Raw genomic sequence first — 15,717 nt, 5'->3', positions numbered from 1 at the left:
AATAGAGTGGTGGTGTACAACTCCTACCCACATGCTTACTCCCATGCACAATGTAACTTCCTTCCACAGCTTCAAGACGCCCACGTTTCTGCAAAAAAAAAGCACTTTCCTACCTGTCATTTAGTCTTTACAATTAAATAAAGAAAAAAGTAACTGTATAAAAGAGGCTGGCCACTCAGAGCCTCTCTTTTCATAAAGTCTTTCTTCTCTAAAGATACTCTAAATTACAGACTTAGCCAGAACAGTTTTTCTCCTTGTGATGACTTTGAAGTCTGTTTATTCTTACAATATACTGGTAGGTCTTTCTTGGAAGAAGCTGTAAACACTTCGTCAGGTCCCTAAATACTGAAAACTCTACATGGTCCCTGGGAAGTTAACTCAGATTAGACTTAAGCTTGTAGAAAAGGGCATACTTGTCACCAAATTTCCAATTTATGTGAGGCAGCCAAATTATTAGGAAAACAGAGTACACGGATGATACTTGGCACACATTTGTTTATCTTCCTTACCATGATGGAAGAAGACAACTGAAGTAAGTCCATTTCATTTATGACTAACTTACTGGGTGACTAAAGGGAACACACTGTCTACTTTGGGGTTATTGGCAACAGGTATACACATGCCAAATATGACACATGGGCCAGTTTCCACTGGCAACAGTCACGGCTGCCGCCACCTTGCCCCTCTGCCTGTGTTGTTGCATGCTCTTGAAACAAGGCATATCCGTCTCCCCAGCCTCGTGCAATGACCTGTGTTTGCACCACACTCTTTAGAAGAATCAGGTTAAACAACGGGGGGTAATTTTTCAAAAGCTGCTGCTCTGCCCATGACCTTGGCTCCTGTGAGATAAAAGAGTCTTTGGAGTCTACTAGACATGAGATTCTGGACAGTCTCTCCAAGTCTCAGTTTCCTGTGAACTTAAAATGTCTACCTCATAAACTTGTGCTGATGAATGGCTTCACGAGGATTAACCTAACATGAGTGAGGCATTTGATAAGTTATAGCTATTGTTATTACTTTAAGTGGATAGTAATTACGAATTTAAAAATCTAGAATATCTGAAGAACAAGCTCAGTTTAAACTTCAAGTCTTTTCAAAATATGGTGATTAAAATCACATTACAACTTTAAGAAATTTACAGCTATTTTTCACAAAATGAAAAGACAGCTCCTCTTACAGTTTTTTGAATAGACAGGTAGGATGTAATTAAAAAGGGAATCCCAGATGTTCCCTGGAATGATAAACAGGCACTTGAGAAACATCTCTCTTTTTTTTTTTTTTTTTTTTTTGCGGTACGCGGGCCTCTCACTGTTGTGGCCTCTCCCGTTACGGAGCACAGGCTCCGGATGCGCAGGCTCAGCGGCCATGGCTCACGGGCCCAGCCGCTCTGCGGCATGTGGGATCTTCCTGGACCGGGGCACGAACCCACGTCCCCTGCATTGGCAGGCCGACTCTCAACCACTGCGCCACCAGGGAAGCCCGAGAAACATCTCTCTTAATTGGCCAGTGAACAGCTTTCATTTGTCAAACTTTCCCAACCCACTTTACAAGGGAAATCATAAGAAGGACAAGCCAAGCCAAGCAAAAGGCATCTACCACTTTAGGGACTTCCCTCGTGGCGCAGTGGTTAAGAATCCACCTGCCAATGCAGGGGACAAGGGTTCGAACACTGGTCCGGGAAGATCCCACCTGCCACGGAACAGCTAAGCCCGTGTGCCACAACTACTGAGCCTGCACTCTAGAGCCCGTGAGCCACAACTACTGAGCTCGCGTGCTGCAACTCCTGAAGCTCGTGTGCCTAGAGCCCGTGCTCCGCAACAAGAGAAGCCACCGCAATGAGAAGCCTGTGCACCGCAAGGAAGAGTAGCCCCCTCTCACCGCACCTAGAGAAAGCCCGCGCGCAGCAACGAAGACCCAACGCGGCCATAAAAAAAAAAAAAAAAAATAGAGTTTAAATTAAAAAAAAAAAAAGACATCTACCACTTTAAAGAACAGTTTATATGCACAGTTGCATGGAAACCACTTCCTTTGGAAACGTGCGTGAAATTATGATTTTTTTTTAACCCAGTCGAAGCTGTTGCCACAGGATAAAAATTTCGTTGTCTACTTGCTTCTTTTAAGTAACTCTAGTCAAGAGATCCTTTCAGACATAGCTTCCCCCTTTTCAGATTTTACTCCTACCTCCCTGAAAAAAATATATCTCTCAACTTCATCTGAACGAACATGCTCAGAACTCTACGAGGAGAAAATAATGATTATGTGTTGCTAAGTACTATTTAGTAACAAAGGCTTGGACCACAGGAATGATGACATCACCCGCAGAAAGAGGAACATTTACACTTTTGAAAGAGATTCTTTTCCAACATGATGGGTCACCGTCAGAAGAACAAAGCCAAATAAGGCAGGAGGAGAGTCTGCTTGGCCTGGAGAAAGCATTCTTAGCATCCAATTCTGGACAACTAACCGCCCCAAGTTAACTAAATAGAGTCACACCCCAAGCCCACGTGTTCTTTCTGTGCTTCCCTCCTGAATCTTGTTCACGTCAGCAAATATGTACTATTCTTATTGCAGAAAACCTGCAACTCCATAGTTTCAGTAGCTTTGCTTCTTGGTTAAACTGCCCAGCTATGGTAAGTGGCGGGTCAGAGAGTGGCTTCATGTTTCAGGACTCGTCTCTAATATTCACACACTGCAGAGATTCATGCATTTATTCCCTCATGCACTTGGGAACCACACACCATCTCACACTTTGCATTAATCCAATAACATGGTCAGTCATCACACCCACATATTTACGTTATAGGATGGAATGCACTGCTTAAATAACACATAAGTCATTTGCACCCCTCCACACTTCCCGAAACTGGTAGCATAATGGTTTTCTATTTGGGCATTGTCAGGAGTACTCAAAAGTTAGCTTCTGACTCCTACAGTATCATGTCTGCCTGCCTTGGGGAAATTATGATTGTGTTCCTCTCCACCCCACCCATTGCCATCCTTCTAGGATATACTCAGTTCAAGGTCAGAAGTAGATTTTTTTCTTTGTCAGCTCTTAATCCAAACCAGACAGAGAAGCAGCCATACTAGTTGTAATTCATTTCTTAAGTATAGGGGGAGGCCAATCGTTCTTAAATATTGAGTTTGTTTACTCCATTAAAAAAAAAAAAAGAATATGTCCTTTTCAGTAAGCTAGCTTATATTCCCTTCCCAAATCATACTCCACCTCCCACCTCCCTCAAAAAGTTGTGTCCAACTAACTCTAGGATTTAAGTGGTAGTAATTGGGTCATTTAGAGCTCTTGGGATAATAAAAATAAATCAGAGGAAATTTATAATTACCATGGAAAATGCAAAGTAAGTTACTACTACTCAGAAGAGGAACAGGTTGATATTGCAAGGGTCCCTATCATCACTGGCACTGTGATTTAGGAAGAATAAACAAAGGAACATCTGTTGTCTCCAGGCACTGGAAAACAGCCTTTTCTCTAGTCTTTTCTGCTTTAGATCCATGCAGAAACGAAGGTGCCTAATGACCCCATTACCAGACATCAGTGAACCTATCTTCAATGACCACGATTGGGGTCAGTTAGTCCATGGCAATCTTGCTGAAAAATCTTAAGTTGACAAATTTAAATGATATTTGAGACCTTTTCACTTTTATCAAACTCACACCTATTATGGAAATGAAAAGGCAAGAAAATGTAGTTAAACTCTGAAGGTAAACTTAGCTTATCTGAAATTTATCTAAATATAATAATTTATCTCCTAAGAAAGCTTTTGACCTATGTAGTAATTCCTGCTTCTCTTCAAACAACAGCCTTTCCTGGCCTGTGTTAAACATAGATAATGAATGGGTCATTCATGTACTCCTCTACCCAATACACACGTGTGCATGTCCTTGCAAATATTTGCTCACACTGTACAACTCCTTTCCTTGGCCTACAACGTAGGTTCCCTGGCCCTTTGTCCACCTCAGTTCTCCTTAGCTTCATCTTCCACTTCCCTCCAAGGACTGGACTCTTTCTGCTTCTCAGATATGCAGATATGCCAGACTCATTCCTGCCTCTGCACTTGCCCTTGCCCGTTACTCTTCCCGGGCCACTCTTCCCAGAGTCCATGGTTCTCTCAGCCTTCTCATCATTCAGGTCTTGGCTTAAATATTACACGTTCAGAGAGGCCACCTCGGGAGGCCAGCTGTCTCTCTGTCCTTCTATTTTGCTTAATTTTCTTCGTGATGCTACCCTCATCTGAAATTCCCTTAATACTCGTCTATTGGTTTACTCATTGTCTCTCCCCACTAGACTGAAGGGTAGAATGTGGAGTGTAGAATCTTGGTCCTGTCCATCACTGTTCCCCCAACATCTAGAACAGTGCTCAATGCGTGATGCTTGATGTAGGAATACATGAATAAACACACTTCAAAATGAAAACAGAGTCTTCTCACAAGAATTAAAAATCTTCTCTTCACATAACCCACTTCCTGAGAAGAACCACAAAGTCAGGGTCACCAAATACCTCGTGTGGGAGGACCGTAAAATAGAAAAAAAGTTACCCAATATTAAATTCATGTAATATTAACATTTTTTTAGTTCTTTTCTGAAATTTTCCTAAAAATTTATTATCCCTTTTCTACCGATTAAATGTTGATGGTTCAACTTTAAAGCTGATTCCTTCAGGAAGCCTGTGCCATCACTATACCCAGAAGTATAGCTTTCAATTATTTTGACGTCTCAAAAGGCACATAATATATCTTATATATTTTTCATACTGGGTCTCAAAATCCACTTCTTTTAATATTTCATCTACTAGATTGTAAGATTTCTGAGGCAGGGATTATACCACATAGTCTATAAATTTCTAACAGTATCTAAGCCACAGCTCTGCCTACCTTGCTTCTCAGTAAATAAGTAGTAGAGGCAGTATAATACCACGATAAAGACCCAGCTTAGAGAAAAGACACACCAAGATCAGTTTTGTGACCATTATCAAGCTACCTCTCTCTGAAGCTCTCTCTCTTTTTTCTCTTAAATCTGTAAAATGGGAATAATAGTACTAATTTCACAGTGTTGGTGAGGGTATTAAATTACTCATGGGAAGCACCTGAAATACAATAATATTTTTAAATGGTACTAAAAAAATAGTACTGAAAAGTGACATACAATGTTACTAAAAACTGGTGCTAAACGTGTAATAAAGCTATTATTAGCATCATCACCACCACTGTTATTTGGGGCCTAATAATCTCAAGAATCAAGTTTTACGTTTATAACCTTAAACTTGACATTTTGCACAGGCAAAAAAAAAAAAGTTTTCCTAGAGTAGCTTTATAATCCACTTCAAGACCAAAAATAGAACCAGGAAATAATTACAAAACAATATGTGAACTGCATGCACAGCCATGAGGACGGCACAGACAGATGGTTCATCAAGAAAGTATTCTGGAAGGAGATTGCTCTTCCATCTGGCTTGAAGAAAGCAATGAACCCTAACCGGCCAAGAAGAACGGGCGCATGTTTTTCTTGGTGGTGAAGGCATGGGTAGAAAAAGTGTAGAAGCCACGGGGCAGCAATGCACAGCAACTGCCCCTCTGGATTCTAAGAGGGTAGCGGCAGCCACTGTGAACTCATCTCTTTTTAGCTCAGTGGAAAAAAGCCAACACACACAAAAAAGAGAACTTCTTGGTCCATTTGTTGTCTCCAGGGACTACTTTTTTGTTTCAGTTCCTTTCACTCAATGGTAACAGAAGTATCCCCACCTGACAATTGCATGGCAGTTTAGAGCACTAACATAACCTTGGCTTCTTCCAGACAACCTTGGGAGATAGCTGTTATTTATTTTTTATTTTTTTTGTGATACGCGGGCCTCTCACTGTTGTGGCCTCTCCCGCTGCGGAGCACAGGCTCCAGACGCGCAGGCCCAGCGGCCATGGCTCACGGGCCCAGCTGCTCCGCGGCATGTGGGATCTTCCCAGACCGGGGCACGAACCCGTGTCCCCTGCATCGGCAGGCGGACTCTCAACCACTGCGCCACCAGGGAAGCCCAGCTGTTATTTTTATTATGCCTGTACATGAGGCTTAGAAACATCAAAGCCTTTTGCTTAATGATTTATTTGTGTACCTACTATACTCCATGCAGTGTTCTAGATACTGAGGATATATCATGAACAAAACAGACCAAATCCCTACCCTCATGGAACTTACATTCTAGTGGGAGGAACAGACAATAAATAATTGAATAAATAAATAAAGATGAAAATTTTATTTAGTATTAAGTGCTATCTAGAAAATTTAAATGGGGAAAAGGATAGAGAGTGACTGGGATAGGGACACTACAATAAAATCTTCGGTTGGTTATGGAAGACAACCCTTTGGAGGAACAAACATTTGAGCAGAGGTCTGAATACAGAATGGTTGTGTCACAATAATACGTGTGGGAAGAGCATGCCATGAAAAAAGAAGGAAGAGCATGTGCAAAGTCCCTGAGTCAGAAATGAGGTTAAGATACCCTAGGAGCAAAATGAAGAGTGGAGTCAGAGCATAGTGAGTGAAGGGATGAGAAGTAGGATACGAAGGAGGAGATGTAGGTGGAGGACAGGACATATAAACTATCAGGAAAAATTTGAATTTTATCCCAATTAAAATAGGAAGCCATTGAAGAATTTTGAGCAGCAAGTTATATGATATGATTTATGTTTTAAAGAGTCATGCTGGCAAGGATGCATGAGTGGAAAAAGATAAATTTCTTAGGAGGCTAGAACAAGAACAGAGATGCCTTCAACAGAGATGACAGTGTCTCACATGGTGCTCAAGATGGCAGAAGGGGTAAGCCTGATCAGTGCTGGCGTATATTTTAGAAAAATATATTAACAGACTTGCTGATAAGTAGGATGTAGGTGAGGCAAAGAAAGAAATTAATGATGCTTTTGACCTAGATAACTGAGTATAAGATGGTGCCATTTACTGACCAAAGATTGGGGATGGAGCAGAGAAGGGTAGGCAATAAGGAGATTTTTTTTTTTTTTTTTGGACCTGTTGACTTTGACATATCTGTTAATACCTGAGTGAAGAAGTTTAATAATCACTTTGAGGTATGAATCCAGAAGTTGGCAGAAAGTTAAGGAGGTATGGATTTTTTAAAATTTAAAGGTATGTGACTAGATATCTGGAGAGGGAAGACAAGTAACTTATCTAAGATCCAAAGTCAGTAAGTGACAGAATTGAATTTGAACATGAATCTTTTGACATAGACCCACTTGCTCTTGCTGCCACAAATATTAGAATGTATTCATAGCTATAAGCACTGGAGTAGAATATGGGGAAGGGCTGGGGGCAGGAACATTCTAGAATCACTTATATAGAAGGGTGAGAATTTTTTCCGATGTTTATGGACTACACAAATTCATGGTTACTTCTTATCTTACTTTCTTTTCTAATTATTTTTTGTAAATGTGGTGATATATATACAATTAACTTTAAAAAAATCTCTGGAATGATAAACTCATAAGGTTGGCCAAGTACTACAGATATCTACTTTCTCATCTGAAATGGTCACTTTTTGCAATACGCAAGAGAATAACTGACTTTAGACTAAACGTAGACTGCACAGAATTGAAATATAAAGATAAAAGTTCAACCAGCAACTCGAATAGGTATTTCTGAATTGTATCATAACATTTGAATTAGGTTGTATCAAGCTTGTTTAATAGAAATGTCCCCAGGCAAGTAGCAATTCATCTCTATGGCTTAAAAAAAAATAAAAGATTAAATCAATTCAAAAAATAAAATAAAAGCAAAAAGAATGCAAAGGAAGAAAACTTAAAACTGGAAACAAACTGAAACAAATGAATCTAATTGTATTTTAAATGAATATTATAACCCTGACTGAAAAGGAAAAGAAGAGAGAGTGAGGGATGGAGGGAAAGAGGAAGGAAGGAAGGAAAATTTATCCATCCAGTAATTTACAAATACATTATTTGGTGGGGTATGTGTGTGGGGGAGAGAAGTGCACACAAACTCTGCCCTCTTTTTCAGTAGGTTTGTTTATTGTAGTAGTGGTTTTGGTAAAGCAATTTAGAAATTATTTTAGAGATGTATCATAGGGTTGAGTGCACGAATAAGCATGTTGATGTTAGGATCCAGGGCTCACACTGTGGAAGGAGGAGCACACAAATATGGAATAGGGAAGGGCAAGAAAGAACCCTACAAGGAGAGATTGGAATTGGAGCTATCAGATGAACTCATGATGTCCAAAAGACGGGTGTGTGTATACAAAAGTTTTTATGCATAAGCATTTGTGAATGCATATTTTTGTGTTTATGTCTCTACATATGTATGTGCATTAACATATTTCTCCTGAAAGAGTCAAGAGGCAAAAATATTCAGTGGCAGTGGATATGCTAAGCATCCAGATCTGAGCCTCTAACACCGTTCCCCACTAAAGGAGATGAGAAATGAATGATTCCAGGGGTGAAACAGGATGGGTACCAGACCAGCCTACAACATCTTCTTCTGCCAGGAAGTACTCACTAACATGATGGAGAGGTGCCACAGAGGCATCAGAAGTCAGAAAGAGAGGGCTCCATTGGCTAAACAGGGACCGTTTGAGCACCAAAATAATTAAAGCAGTAATGAATTATAACCATTGAAAAGACAGAAATTCATGAGTTCACACCAGTAACAGATAGATACATAAATTAATAATTAAATAAATGGGAGAGAAGAGAGTTCTTTTGCTTAGAATGCGCAAGACTGATGAAAATGTGCAGGGAGTGCTGGAGTTGGAAAATCATCATTTGGTAACCATTACAGTACAGGTTGCATCAGATGAGAACACCAGTTAATGCGAAGCCCAACTGGAAATTTTTTCACTAGGAGCCTTCCTAATAAAATGGAGAAATTAAGCAATACCTTGACCAGGTGGCCAAAATTAACACTCCCAGTGTGGGACAGGTGAGCATCACGTGCCTCTAGGTGTGATAGCATGAGAGGAACGACATCACCTATACGTGCAGTATTCTAGCAGAAAATGCATAACCACAATCTAACCATGAAAAAATGTCAAATACAAAATGAGGAACTTGATGTTAAAAAGAATAGAAAAAAGAGTAGGTGGATAAACTGTATTCTTTAAAATTTTCAATTCCATAAAAGACAAAGAAATAGTGTGGAAATATTCCAGATTAAGGAAGGCTAAAGAGACATTACAACTAAATGTGATTCATGACTCTAGACTGAGTCCTTTACTGGAAGGGGAAATATTATAAAGGGTGTTGTTAGATAAATAGCAAAATTGTAATATGAACAAATATGAGATTAAAGTATTGTATCCATGTAAATTTATGAAGTAGATAATTATATGTAACTGTTAAATAAGAGACTTCTATTTTCAGTAATTACACACTGAAGTAAAGGGTCATGTTGTTTGTAATGTGCCCTCAAGTGGTTCAGAAAAAAAAAAAAATGGAGGTAGAAAGATAGAAAGAAAGAATGAGAGCAAATTATAAAGCAAATGGGGTAAAATATTAAGATTAAGCAAACCTGGGTAAGAGTATATGGGAGTTCATTATACCATTTTTATTTTTACAACTTTTTTGAGCTTGAAATTATTTCTAAATAAAAAAAACTTTTAAGTAAATGAAGCATAACAAGCATTTCTAGTGAGCATTTTAAAAAGTCCATTGCCATCAGCTATCTGATTTTATTTTACTCAGAAAGCTGCCTAAAAAAAAAAAAAAAAAAAAAAAAAAAAAAAAAAAAAAAGAAAGCTGCCTAATTGCACAGAGAATGTTTTTGCCTTTCCTCTAATTCAGATCTGTTCACCAACACAGGAAAAGAATAAATGCATCTCCTTATAGTTTTTCTTATAAAAAGGAAAAATAAATTGAACTAAGTTATACTTAAAGAAAAATTCTACTAAGTTTATTTTCAGAATCAGAACTTGTGATGTTTTTGCAGATCATATTACTATTTACATCAATAAGAAGAATTTTGAGAATGTGATAATGACTACATATATAAAAAACTAAAGGCTTATGATGAAATATCTGTAAAATAGAATAATAAATTCTCTTTAGCATTTTCCTCAATAATACTGAAAAATTAAAACTTATTTCTTGTACACGCATGGAATAATGAAAACATAAAGCTAAAAGCAATTTGGAAAACATCAAATCTAACTGCCTGATTTTAGTTCATGTAAAATAATAAAAAATATCAATGATGTCAGGTAAGTGCTGGAAATATAACAATAATGCTCAAAAAACAAATTATTTGCATTTTAAATATTTTTAAAATTAGCAGTTTAAAAAAATTTTTATTGGTGTATAGTTGATTTACAATAAATTAGCAGTGTATTTATTTTCTACAGTGCAGATGTGTAAATTAGACTGCACTTAACATATTGTTTTAAATGGGAATACTCAGAAGTATACAAGGACTTGCCTTTATTCTTTATATTTACGGAAATTATTTCTTATATGGAAATGAGATTCATATTCTATCTCACAGACAACCCATAGTTCCACAGTGCATATTTTTGGGAAAACAAGAACTTTCCGACTTATTTAGTACATATTTTTATTAATAAAATAAATATGAATAGGCTACATGTGGCACTTCTTTGGAAGTCACATACATTAAAAATAAATAGAAGATCAACAGATGTAGGTGGACACAAATTTGCTTTTAAAATGCTGAAAGACCCACGTTACCTAGATTTAGAGTATTTTTGTTTCTGAATTTAAAACATTGCGTCCTTCTTAGTCTGCGCTTAAGCCATAATCTTTCTTTCAGGCAACAAACTTTCTTGTCTTTGCTGTTTTTTAGCAAATGGGGAAATAGCCAAAAGGAGGGAAAGCAAAACAAACAAAGAAATGTTTCAGTGTTTCAAAAGTTCTTTTGCAAATCCAGTTATTTATGTCAAAAACAAATAACGTTGTTTCAAAGTAAAATTATTATTTGAAAGATGATATATTCGGGTGGGATAGAGCCCTCTGTTAGCAGCATTCTCTTCTACAGGTGGGCAGTTTTGGGAAGTTCATACTGCGAAAGAGGAGACAGCCAGGGAGCTGTGAGATTAGCTGGATCAACCCTGGATCTCGATAGTCTAACGGATCTCCAGCAAGATCACCCACAGGTCACACAGTCAACTGTGTCTTATTAAGACAGGTATAAAATTTCACAATACCATACAGCGGTCATCCAGTTTTAACTTTTATTAGATTCAATGAAAATTTATGTCTTAGATAGTGGGTCACATGAATGTAATCCTAACGAAACATAGTAAAATACGTGTCTATAGTGCAAAAGTCAAAATTTGTGTTTTCCAGAAATGAATTATTTACAATATTATATCTAACATCACTTAAAAATTTTGGATGTGTGAGCAGGGTCTAAATGTTTGTTGTAATAACAGTATGTGAAATAAAAAGCCTATGCAATGCATCCAGCTGTTTTCCTAATAACACCAAGAATATCCCCTTCAACAACCTATATGATTTATGCAAACACAGCCATATAGGCGCTAATTTTTTTCTGTAGATATAATTTTCTCAAAGGCAGAAAAAATTCTAAGCTTATTTTGCATAGTCTAGGACTAGACTGTTCATTCAGAGACTTTAGTAATTCTCAACAACATCAACACATCTGTCTTGCTAGCAAGATAGCATTTTCTCTACTTCTTTAGCCTTCATTTGTGGTTCTGAATTTGCAGCGGTGATCAATTTAGATTGTAATTTCCTTGGGTTATGTGTTCTCTTGGTTGTTATCAGTTATTCAGCGTAATACCACACTATGTATAGCACACCCACAGCACTTAATAGCTCATGATGTCAAAATACCTCATACTTAAAATTCTGGACATTTAAAAATACTTCCATCATTTTTTAAAAGAGATGGGCATTAAAAACGGTATTGTTGCAAATAACATAACGAAGTCCTGATGGAAGTAGTGTTTAACTAGTGCATGATACATAAAGATGAAGATGCAAAATTTTAATGGATTTCTCAATACTAAAATGTTGATCTAGTTAAGGATGTCAAACTTTATACTTTCTGAATTTATAACACGAACAGTCTGTTTTTAACAGTCTGTTTTTCTTCTCCCTATAATCAAAAGACAGCAACTCTTGTTACAGCACATTGCATGAAAATAGTTTAAAAAAAAAAAAGCTTTTTTCCAGGTAATGTAGTAGAACCAGTATGACAGTACTGTTTACCAAAACAGTAAAAATTAAATCCATTAATTGATGGAACAATGTAGACTTTCTCTTTTGGAAGCCATGTGAGTATTCTAATTAAAAAGCAAACCAAGTTAAGTAAGCATTCAAATTATTATTTGACTATATATATTATTTATATGTATGTGTATATAACTGCATTTTTCTTTTTAAAGATGTATTAAAATAAATTGTAATGTTTTGCCAAAGTACATAGAAACCAATTGTTTTTAAAAGGAGGATTTAAAAATTGCTATATAATGAATACAATTGTATTAAATTATACTAAATACAATTGCTATATAGTGAATACAATTGTATTAATACAATAAATTAATGTTAATATGTGTAAACATTACTCTAGATTAGAACAATAAGAAAAAAAATTCTGCTGGATTTAGATTACTTTAGAATTTCTTAATGAGATCAGTTTCAGCTTAGTTTGACCTCCAGTTATGAATGCAAATGGTCTTACCTTGTTTTAGTTCTTGTTCCATTGCTAGGCATTAAACTGTAATTAATCTTATTAAGACAAACATGAATTTCTAAAATTAGATTTACTTATTTAAATTTTTAAATCATATCATCTACACTACAAACTGCTCCTAAAGTATTTACGTATCGCTGCAATGTGATGATATGAAAAATAACACTGAAATGTCACATTTTAATTAATACAATATATTTTCACAGTGGGTAAACAAATGCAAGAATATCTTTTCCCTGTAAAACGTTCAACTAATAATATGCAAAATTAACAAGGCAATATATGTAGGAGAATTTACAAATGTTAGGAATTTGCTAGAGCTGGGGAAGAAAAAAGTTCTCAAAATTTATTATTAATATAAAAGTTCTTTTAGCACTAAACTATGTACAAAATTATGAAAAAAAGAGAATGTTTTACTTTGTAGTTAAAATAATTCAGCGATCGATAAGAACTTTTAAAATTTCCAGCTTTTTAAATGCTGTATGAAGTTGAAACATAAATTTACTAAACTTTTTCATCTGAAATATTGACTACTTACTTGAGAGAGGTATCGGTTTTATCTAACCTACCGTTATTAACCCACTGTTATAGAACTGTTATTCTATAAGTAGCAATCCAAATAAAATGAAAAATAACAAGTAACACTTTCTTCTTACCTCTATGTCTTATTTACAGTTGCTTGTTGAGCTGCTTAAATAGTTGAGTTAAACTATCGACACCTCAAAGAGCTCTGTTCTCTGCTCCGCTCTCTTCTCTAGACACATTTCTTTTCCCTCTGCAAAAGGATAGTCTACCAAAAGAGGAAGTTGTGAAACACCAGAGTCATTATGCTTTATAAATTCTGTGGAGAACGGAAAATTATTCACAAAGCTTACACTTGAAATCATGGTAACAGGCTATAATTTATGTGTATACATACATAATTAATGTATACACATATTTATATGTGTAAGCAAATTTTAGAAAAGTTATTGAAATCTATACTTAAGTAATGCTCATTTACATGAGGAAACATTTCCTGTGTGACTAAATGATAATCAAAGAGGAACAGAAAATACTGCTCTGTGTGGAAGAAAATTATCAAGCTGATACATGAGGAATAAACTTGCTTTTATAAGGCTAATTAATGTAAAGTCTTTAGAGTATGACCTAAATCTTAATCTGACTACAGATACTTTGTAAAAAGAAAAAGAAAAAAAAACTTCAATAAACGGGCATTTTCCTGGAATCTGAGTAGTGGTTTTTTACCTACAAGTCTTAAACTTCCTTTCCCATGAATAGTTGCCTGTTACATATAGATAAAGCATTGCAAAACTGAAACTGTTGCTTATTCATGAGCTATGGTCTCTCTCAACTTCAGCCACAAGAATAAAAAACAGGTGCAGATTCTGCAATGTTGAACATTTAACTGGTTAAGTTTCTAACAAGATGGGGCATTAATTAAAAATATCTATAGGACAGTAGGGACGATGTTTGAAAAGGACATAAAAACAGTTGAGCAACACAAATACTATTGCCAACTTCAAATAAAAAGAAATACTCATGTATATACTTCTCCCAGGTTACTGGATAATAGAAGCAAATGGGTAGCTGCAATTTGTATGTGGCGGTCTCTCCCAAACTCCCTTGGTCGTTGGGGAAGAGGAAGGGGGTGGATTGCAAGAATAATTAAGTAATTATGTAAACTTCCACAGATTGCAAGAATTACTTTCTGGACTTTAGAAACTACCATGCTCTCAGGGTAACACTCTGCTTTTTAGTTAACTATATTTTCAAAGAGGCAATAAAAAGTAATTAGGGGATGATTAAAAAATGGAAACATTTTCCATTTCACCTAAAGTCATACTTAATGTGAATTTGCAGTAAAAATAAATGAATAAACAATACTAAGAAAGCTGCCTCCACTCCCACACAAAAACCATAAAACCAAACCAACCAACCAAAAACCCCTCCATAGCATCACCAATATAAAATCTGATTTGAATTCTCTAGTGAGATAATTGTAGAAAAACTTTTGAAGAAAAAGTTATTATTGATGTGATTAACATTGCTTAGATTCTATGTGTTTTTTGAGAAATGTTAAATATTACTGTATATGAGTATTATTATAAAACATTAAGCCCATCTGCTCCCCAGAGACCCAGGTTCACTCTTGGAAGCACAGTGTTCAATATCTGTGGATGATTTTAATGTGCTAGCTCAGTATTTGTGTCCCTTTTACCAGGTGGTGGATGTGTATCTCTGTTTCTCTAATAATCCTTTCCAGGCTGGTGAATATGCTCAAAGTTCCTCCATCTTAAAAAATCTCCTCTGACTAAACTGCCCTATTACTTTCCTTTTTGAGAAAGTTGTCACCATTGACATCCTTCAATTCCTCATACCCTCTGTATGTGTGTATGTGTTTGTGTGTGTGTTAGAATATATATAAAATAAATTGACCATTATTGTCATTTGTTAAGCATATAGTCCAGAGGAATGAAGCGTTTACACACTGTTGTACCACCATCCATCTCCAGATCTTTTTCATCCTCCCAAATTGAAACTCTGCACTCATTGAAAAATAAATCCCAGTTTCTCCTTCTGCTGCCCATTCCCTGGCAAACACCATTCTACTTTCTGTCTCTATGAATCGACTCGTCCAGGTACCTCATAGAACACTTGTCCTTGTGGCTGTTTATTTCACTTAAGTTCATTCAAGTTATAGCATGTGTCAGAATTTTCTTCCATTATATGTATATACCATAGTTTGTTTCTATTCCATTATATGTATATACCATATTTTATTTAACCATTCATCCTTTAATGGATACTTGTGTTGCTCCACCTTTTGGCTGTTGTGAATAATGCTGCTATGAACATGAGGGCACAAATATCTGAGTCTCTGCTTTCAATTCTTTTGAGTATATACCCGGAAGTAAAATTGCTGGATCATGTGATTATTCTGTTTAAATTTTTGAGGACCTACCATACTGTTAAATACTCCTATCTTCCTCATGCTTCATCCCTCCGCATTCTGG

At 36.3% G+C, this 15,717-nt stretch overlaps 1 protein-coding gene across 11 annotated transcripts in view; it reads right to left on the bottom strand.

Annotated features, from left to right (window-relative positions):
- MBNL1 (muscleblind like splicing regulator 1) overlaps positions 1 to 13,494 on the bottom strand; it is a 203,428-nt gene extending 189,934 nt beyond the window's left edge. For 5 of the 11 annotated variants that reach the window (XM_032629616.1, XM_032629636.1, XM_032629637.1 and 2 more), the window contains exon 1: positions 13,357 to 13,488. The gene's annotated coding sequence lies outside the window, so the exon portion shown is untranslated. Of the gene's footprint in view, positions 1 to 13,356 lie in introns of all 11 variants that reach the window. The other 6 variants (XM_032629621.1, XM_032629615.1, XM_032629624.1 and 3 more) reach the window with 4 other exon arrangements.
- Between the last annotated feature and the right edge of the window lie 2,223 nt (positions 13,495 to 15,717).

This window comes from Phocoena sinus, chromosome 4 (genome assembly GCF_008692025.1).
Source record: "Phocoena sinus isolate mPhoSin1 chromosome 4, mPhoSin1.pri, whole genome shotgun sequence".
In the NCBI taxonomy this organism is placed as follows: Eukaryota; Metazoa; Chordata; class Mammalia; order Artiodactyla; family Phocoenidae; genus Phocoena; species Phocoena sinus.
The sequence above is the reverse complement of the archived record's forward strand: the minus strand, read 5'-3'. Positions and strand labels throughout refer to the sequence as shown.